Raw genomic sequence first — 9,191 nt, 5'->3', positions numbered from 1 at the left:
TCATGTCTCCACTTAGGCTCAGTGCTATGGAGTCAGCCATCTGTTGTCAGAGACATCTGAATCCATGAGCCAAAATATACTTTTCCTTCTCTGAGTTTTCTTCTCTGGTATTTTGAAAAAGTTGACTAAAACAAAAATTCATACAAAGAAGTATGGTGGTTGCTGTGACTAACCTAACCACATGTTTCAGATTCTTTGAAAATTTTTTGGAACTTGTGGGCACAATTTTGAAAAGACAGAGATGCAAGTTGTAAAAGCTTTAGGTTGTTGTGAGCAGAGTTTAGTGGGTGATTCTGATGAAAACTCATAGACCAGAATGCTGATGGAACTGTGGACAGTAAAGACTGGCCTCATGAGTTTTCAGAGGAGGAAGACTCTATTCCAGGAATGGAATTCAGGGGCACTCAAGCACAGAGCTACATCCCCAGACCTATTTTTTTAATGTTAAAATTTCATTAATCATAATGATTATGGGCATTATATACAGGGCAAGGTGAGAAAACAAGGCAAATGAAGAAAGCAGCTTTCTCCTCCATTTAACCAGATGCAGCATTTTGACATTTTCATGATATGCAGGTTGAGTTAATTCATTAACTTGGGTTGATAACTGGCAATAACAAATTTTTGTAGTTTGGGTTCTTTTGCCATAGCAACTCCAAGTAATGTAATTCCAGAACTATGCTGTGAGCTCTGAAATGGTGTTCATTTTAACATTCTTGAAGCTTTCATGTCTTAATTGGACACCTCTTAAGGCAGGGAACTGTCTGTTAAAATAATGTCTTCCTCTTTGCTTACCCAGGCAACCAGCAATCTTTTTCAAGTGTTATAAAAATAAACTGAATGAAACTGTTTTGCTGGATCCCTTTTAAAAGCATTAGTTCCCTAAGAGAAGAAAGAAGTCCTAACCAACTGTTTTCATCAACAACAACCCCAGTATAATGTACCTAATGTCCTTTGCAGCAAAACCAAGAAGTCAGGCAACCCTGCTCATCTTGACTAGTTTATCAATAATTTATATACAAAATATATTTAAAGCTAATTTCAGACCAGGTATTGCAACCATAATCCCAAGAAACTGTTCAGTTTTAGCCCACTGAGGTTCTGGAAGATGCCAGATCAAGTGAGAAATCATCTCAAAGCAGAGTGGTGGTTCATCATCTTTTACAAGTGAGAGGAAAACATCAATAGAGAAGAAATAAAACAATTTCTTCCTATATTCATTGAATCCTACAGCTATATTCACAGCCTTAGTTGACAACATCCAGAGTCTTCAATTTCCTGACATAGGAATCCATTTTCAAGGTGACAGCTAATATCAAGAAGAGTTTTCAGGCTTTTCTTTGCCATGGCCCATGAACTCCAGTCTTTCAATAGGAATCTCTTTCTCTTTTACTAATTTCTGGATGCACTGCTGGTAGCTCTTGAAGAGGTCATCATATGGGTCCTTAGAGCCATCTCCCTTGAGGAACTTTTCGGCAAACTAGACATTGAAGCACTGGTTGTGCTTGTGCATCATGTCGGTGCAAGCCTCCCTGATGCTGTTCATGGCTATGGCAGAGGTAACAGAGCCATAGCCTATTTTGATTTTATTTAGAGACAGGGTCTCACTGATTTGCTTAGCACCTCACTTTGATGAGGCTTTCTTTGAACTCAACATCCTCCTGCCTCAACCTCCTGAGCTGCTGGAATTACAGGCATGTGGTATGTAGATTGAGACTTTCTATGAGAGTGAATTTAAAGCTTATGGAATAATTAGTCTGATGTAAAAAATTCCATCCCTCATATGCGTTAAATTATCTCTTTATGTGGTTTTCTTCTACTATATTATTTAGAGAATAATGTGATGAAAAGAGTCTGTACATATTCAGTACAGATTCATTTTTTTCCTGAAATATGTTCAACTTATTATTGGTTGAATCCAAAGATGCAGAACCCATGAATGCAAATGTTTGATTTGTTTATCAACAAAATACATTAAAATACAAAATCAGAAAGCAAATTGGCAAGATATCAACTTAGAGAAGATATTACAATGCATACTTCTAACTGTGATAGTCAATTTATGCTGTCTCCTTGACTGGATTAAAGAATGCTTATTCTCTTTTATTGCTGAGTAATATTCCATTGTGTATACACACCACATTTTCTTTATCCATTTATCGACTGAAGGGCATCTAGGTTGGTTCCACAATTTTATATTATGAATTGTGTTGGTATAAACATTGATGTGACTGTGTTCCTGTAGTATGATGTTTTTAAGTTCTTTGGGTCTTTATATACTTTAAGAAGATTTTTTTTTGTCAGTGTACAAGTTGGTGTTTTCCAGAGAAACAGAATACATTCATATATACATGCACACAAATACACGTCTACATACATATCTCTAATATTTATGTGTAGTAGAATATTAGATTGAGTCACAAAGTCACACAGGCTGAAATGTTCCCCAATGACTATTTTCACTCAGGATAACCAGGGAAACTGGTAGTTACTCAGTACAAGAAGATGGGGGTTCTGGGGTTGAAAATGCACAATATGCTCCCCTGTTTGTATCCCTAGGTCTGAAAGTCCCTGAAGGTTCACTGGTGCAAGTTCACATTCAAAATCTAAGAAACCTAGTATTTGGCACTCACAGGGAACAGCGGTCAAGTGGGTCAGTGCACTTGGTCAAGTGTGGAAGTGGAGAGAGAAGAGATGGTGATTTCTCCTACTATATTGCTCATATTCAGGCTGGGTCTTTGACTCACTTCCATCAACCTGCCAAAAATTTCTTGAAATACCTTCACAGTCACACCCAGAAGTGTGCTGTGTACCTAAGGGAAAATATCAAAATGGAGGAAAGCATAAAGGTAAGAATGATTTGATTTGATCACTAGCTGTTCCTAATGGAAAATATCAAAATGTCTGGATATTCTTGAATATCCAGACATGAGAAATTACTCAATTTCACTGCTAATCAAATAAATAGCATTTTAGGTTGTACCAATATAGATACAATTTCACAAAGATAATGATATCAAATATTATTTGGGAGGTTTTATAACAACTGCAACTTTTCTGTATGGTACAGGTTGGTAGACTGCAAACATGCTCACTATTTTAGAAAACATCACTGTATTATTTTAGTGTTCACTGAAGCTAAACTGCACAGAAAAACTCTGACTCACCACTTTCATACCTAGGAATATACTCAAGACAAGTGAATGCACACGTCTACCAAGGATGTTGCAAGAATGTTTCTAAAACATTAACAACAGTCTCAAACCTATGCCAACTCGTTAACATGAAGATTGACTCACATGTTCATATAATAGGAAATTATCCTTAGTTAAAGGGAACAAACTTTTACCATACCCACCACACAGGTGAATTTCGAAGAACATGTTTATCAAAAAGAGCAAGATGTGGGGCTGGGGATGTGGCTCAAGCGGTAGCGCGCTCACCTGGCATGCGTGCGGCCCAGGTTCGATCCTCAGCACCACATACCAACAAAAGATGTTGTGTCCGCCGAGAACTAAAAAAAAATAAATGTTAAAAAAAATTCTCTTAAAAAAAAAAAGAGCAAGATGTCATATATAAAATTCTTGGATGGCATTATTTTTTTTTTTCAGAGCTTGAAATATATGATTCAAGGACTGGCTAGCTTTGAGGATCTGGTTTGAGAAATCAGTTGAGATCCAAATTAGTTTCTCCGTATATGAAATTTTAATTTTCCTCTCACAACCTTTAAGATTTTACCTTTATTCTGTGTTAGTCACTCTCATTGTAATGTGTCTTGATGTGGGTCTGCTATAATTTTGTGTATTTTGGGTCCTGTAAGCCTCTTGTATTTGATTTTCCATTCTATTATTTAGGTATGGGAAATTTTCTGCTATTATATCTTTGAAAATATTGTGCATTCCTTTGGTTTGTATCTCTGCTCCTTCATTTATTCTGATACCACTTAAATTTATTCTTTTCATGTTGTCCCGTAATTCTGATATGTTCTTTTCATGGCTTCTTACAAACTTTTCTGCACAAACTTACTTTCAAGATTATTTATTTTGTCTTCATTGTCTGTGGTTCTGTGTTCCAAGTGGTCTAGTCTGTTGGTGATGCTTTCTATTGAATTTATAATTTTGTTTACTGATTCCTTCATTTTGAGGATTTCTGCCTTTTTCCCCTACAATCTCTGACTCTTTATTGGTTTTTCAGTTCCTGTATATATTCTTTGATTTCACTCCTTATGGTATTCTTTACTACACATGTCAATTTAACTATAAACAATCTGAACTCCCTCTTAGACATTATTCTACTATGTTATCAGTGGCTTCTGTTGTTGAAGCATCTTGGTTTGTTTGGGATACTTTATTCCCCCTTTTATTTTTATATGTTGTTAATGTGTTTTGCCATCTAGAAGTATAAATTTAAGGCAGCATAAATTTCTACACTGTAGACCTGTAGTGATCCTGAAGGTTTCCAGTGCCTCACTTTTAATGATGAGACCAATATCAACATCACCCAGTGTAGACAATATATGTCCTTAAACCTAATAACTCCCACTAAGGTGTCTACTGCTTTCTAGCATTAAACCAAAATGATGAGTTCAATAACTATATATAGTATAAATGGAAAATTTGTTAAAATGTTTTCTAATTTCAAATGGTGAATGAGAGAACAGAGGTAGTGTAGTACACAATATTTGCAAGAAAGGAAGAGAGAAGCTAGAAGTAAAGATTAACAGGAGGAAAGGAAGAGGAGTTGATAGAGATTGGCTGTTGTTTGAGAAAAGTTAGAAATAAAATAGACAAGAAAGTAGAAGAATAGGAACAAAGAGAAAAAATTAAAGATATAAGAATACAATAAACATACAAAACACCATTCATATATCATTGTCCTCCACATACTGGTGCATAAAAAATTCTGCTACAAATATAGTAGAGATGTTAATGAATCAAGAAATAAAATAAAATAAATCTTGCTGGAAAGTTGACCTGTCTCTGTCAGTGTTCAACAGTGTCTCAGCCCTGTCTCTGATATCTCTCAAAATCACAAGACCCACATCAGCCATTGAAAACCCAGTCACTATTCCACCAATCTGGGCTTCAGATCCCTCAGGCTCAGTCACCTGCTTGCCCAATATCTCAGTGCTGCTCCTACTTGCAGAAAGGCCACCAGGGATACATTCATAAAAAGGAGCAACCCCGAGATGCAGCAGTAAGTAAGGGCCACCAGCACTCTTAGCAGGAAGACCCCAGGCTCCTCCAAACCCACAGGAACCTCCACATTGAACCTGCAGGTCCCAAATGGAATCCCCAGATAGAGGCTCTTGTGGTGGTAACACCCAGACCCCAGGCCCTGGCTGGTGTCCCAAAATCAGTGTAGCTTCGTGCAACCAAACCTGGAGTCTCCCTATAGCAGTCCTCTAGGACATCATAGCAGCAGTAGGGCGGTGGTTGTTGTCAGCATCAGTGGCAGCTGCAACTGGAGCTGTGAAAACAGCATCACCTGGCAACCTCTGGGGACAGAACCAGTGTCAGCTTCAGGTGAATCTGGAACAGCAACAGGGGGTTGCAGCTGTAAGGGCAGCATCACCCAGAAAGAAGATATCCAGGATACCTCAGCCTGGCAGCAGTAGAATCAAAAGCAACAGGAATGGCATAGCAGTGCAGGTGGAGTTTATTGACAGGATACCTTGGGTTCAGCAGCAGTGATTACAGAGGTAGCATGGAAGTAGCATCTGAGGTAGCATAGACCATGCCCAGAGAAGAGATCTCCGGACATGGCAGCGGCATCTGTGGCGAGCAAAATTAATTTTCAGATTTGAAGATGAAATGAAAACAAGAAAGCCTACACTACAGAGCATTCTCAACAAAATATTCCATGAGGATAAAGTGAAGAAAAAAAAGTGATTACCAACAAAAGGAGGATCTACACTAAAGGGACATCAAAAGAAATGAGAAACTAAGATAAATCAAAAACCAGAAATACATCAAAATGAAAAAGCATACATACCATATCTCAGTAATAACCTTGAATGTTAACAGCCTAAACTCATCAATCAAAATACATAGACTAGTAGATTGGATTAAACAGCAAGACCAAGCAATATTCTGTCTTCAAGAGACTCACCTCATGGCAAAGACATCCACAGGCTGAAGGTGAAAGGATGTGGAAAATTTATCACTCATATAGATTGTGTCAACAATCAGAGGTTTCCATCCTCATATCAGATAAAGCAGACTTCAAACCCAGGTTAATCAGAAGAGACAAAGGAGGACATTTCATACTTCTTAAGGTAAGTATATAAGCAGAACATAAAAGTTATAAATATTTATGCCGCAAACATTAGAACATCTTTATACATCAAACAAACCCTTCTCAATTTCAAGAGCCAAATAAACTGCAATACAATAATACTTGGTGACTTTTACACAGTTCTCTCACTATTGGACAGATCTCCCAAACAAAAACTAAATAAGGAAACTATAGAACTAAATAATACAATCAATAATTTAGACTTAACAGACATATACAGAATATTTTATCCATCAACCAGCAAATATACTTTCTTTTCAGCAACAAATGGCTCCTTTTCTAAAATAGGCCGAATATTATGCCACAAAATAACTCTTGTTAAGTACAAAAAAACAGAGATAATACCCTGCATTCTATCAGACCACAATGGAATGAAATTAGAAATAAATGATAAAATAAAAAAATACAAGCTACTGTAACAAATTGAGATTAAATAATGCACTATTGAGTGATAAATGGATAGTAGAAGAAATCAAGGATGAAATAAAAATATTCTCAGAGGTAAAAGAGAACACTGATACAGCATATCAAAATCTCTGGGACATTAAAAGGAAAGTTCATTGCATGAAGTTCATTCCTTAAAAGAAAAATGCTCTAGAAAAAGAAGAACACATCAACACCAAAAGCAGTAGAAGACAGAAAATAATTAACTCAGAGCTGAAATTGAAACAAAAGAAATAATTGAAAAAATTGGCAAAAAAATGGTTCTCTGAAAAAATAAATAAAATAAAATGGGTAAACCCCTGGCCATTTTAATGAAGAGAAAATTCAAATTATGAAAATACAAAATGAAAAAGAAAGTATCACAACGAACATATCTGAAATACAGAAGATAATTAGAAACTATATTGAAAATTTATATTCCAATAAAATAAAATATATTGAAGATATTGACAAATTTCTAGAGACATACGACTGACAAGGTTATACATGATTTAAACATATCGATTTTAAGTAATTAAATAGAAAATGCCATGAAAAGCCTACCAACCAAGAAAAACTCAGGACCAGAGGGATTCTAGCTGAGTTCTATAATACTTTCAAAGAAGAATTAACATCAATACTTCTCAAAGTATTCCATGAAATAGAAATTAAGGGAACTCTTACAAACTCATTCTATGAGGCTAATATGACCCTGATACCAAAACTAGACAAAGACACATCAAGGAAAGACAACTTGAGATCAATATCCCTCATAAACCTAGATGCAAAAATTCTCAATAAAATTCTGGCAAATCACATACAAAAACATTAAAAAGATAGTGGACCATGATCAAATGGCTTCATCCCAGGGATGCAGGGTTGGTTCAACATATGGAAGTGAATAAATGTAATTCATCATATTAATAGACTTAGAAACAAGGATCATGTGATCATCTCAACAGATTCAGAAAAAGCATTTGACAAAATACAGCACATCTTCATGTTCAAAACACTTGAAAAACTAGGGATAGTAGGAACATAGCTCAACATTGTAAAAGCTATCTATGCTAAACCCAAGGCCAGCATTATTCAAAATGGAGAAAAATTGAAAGCATTATCTCCTTGAAACTTCAGCCACAGCAATTAGACAAAAGAAAGAAATTAAAGGTGTACACATAGGTAAAGAAGAGCTCAAACTATCACTATTTCCTGGTGACATGATTCTATATCTGAAGATACAAAAAATTCTACCAAAAAACTTCTAGAACTAATAAATAAATTCAGCAAAGTAGCAGGATATAAAATCAACACCTATTAATCAAATGCATTCCTATATGTCAGCAATGAATCCACTGAAAGAGAAATTAGAAAAACTATCTCATTCAAAATAGCCTAAAAGAAACTGGGAATTGATCTAACAAAAAGGTGAAAGACTTCTACAATAAACACTACAAATCACTAAAGAAAGTAACTGAAGAAAACCTCAGAAGATGGGAAGATCTCCCATGCTCCTGGATAGGAATAAATATTGTCAAAATGCCCATATTACCAAAAATGTTATACAGATGTAATGCAATTCCTATTAAATTCCAATGACATTCTTCATAGAAATAGAAAAAGCAATCACTAAATTTATTTGGAAAAATAAGAGCCCCAGTATAGCTAAAGCAATCATTAGCAAGAAAAGTGAAGCAGGAGGCATCACAATACCAGACTTTAAATTATACTACACATTTACAGTAACAAAAATGGCATATTATTGGCACCAAAATACACTTGTAGAGCAATGGTACAGAATAGAAGGCCCATAGAAAAATTTATATAATATGGTTATATTAGACAAAGGTGCAAAAAACATTCACTGGAGAAAATATAGCCTATTCACCAAATGGTGCTGGCAAAACTGGAAATACATATGTAGCAAAATGAAATTAAACCTCAATCTTTCACCCTGCACAAAAATCAACTCAAAGTGGATCAAAGACTTAGACACTAGAACAGAGACCCTGTGCCTAATGGAAGAAAACTAGGCCCAAATCTTCACTGTGTCAGTCTAGGATCTGACTTCCTTAACAAGACTCCTAAAGTGCAAGAAATAAAATCAACTATCAATAAATGAGATTGATTCAAATTAAACCAAACAACTTCTTAGCAAAGGAAATAATTAATAATGTGAGGAGAGACTACAGGTTGGGAGAAAATCTTTACCACATGCACCTCTGATAAAGCATTAATCTCTAGGATATATATAGTCCTCAAATAACTTAACCCCCCAAAAACAAATAACCCAATCAATAAATGGGATAAGGTACTGAAAAGACACTTCACAGAAGAAGAAATACAATAGATCAATAAATATAAGGAAAAAGTATTCAACATCTCTAGAAATTACAGAAATGCAAATCAAAACTACTATAATATTTCATCTCACTCCTGTCAGAATGGCAATCATCAAGAATATAGGCAATAAT

At 35.5% G+C, this 9,191-nt stretch overlaps 1 pseudogene across 1 annotated transcript; it reads right to left on the bottom strand.

Moving 5' to 3' along the window:
- Window positions 1-1,315: 1,315 nt before the first annotated feature.
- Window positions 1,316-1,546, bottom strand: LOC308632966 (TP53-regulated inhibitor of apoptosis 1-like; annotated as a pseudogene). Its single transcript has one exon. The product of its transcript is annotated as a TP53-regulated inhibitor of apoptosis 1-like (transcript).
- Between the last annotated feature and the right edge of the window lie 7,645 nt (window positions 1,547-9,191).

Source organism: Spermophilus citellus, assembly GCF_964194105.1.
Source record: "Spermophilus citellus genome assembly, chromosome: 13".
Taxonomy (NCBI): Eukaryota; Metazoa; Chordata; class Mammalia; order Rodentia; family Sciuridae; genus Spermophilus; species Spermophilus citellus.
This window is presented reverse-complemented; position numbering and strand designations above follow the sequence as displayed.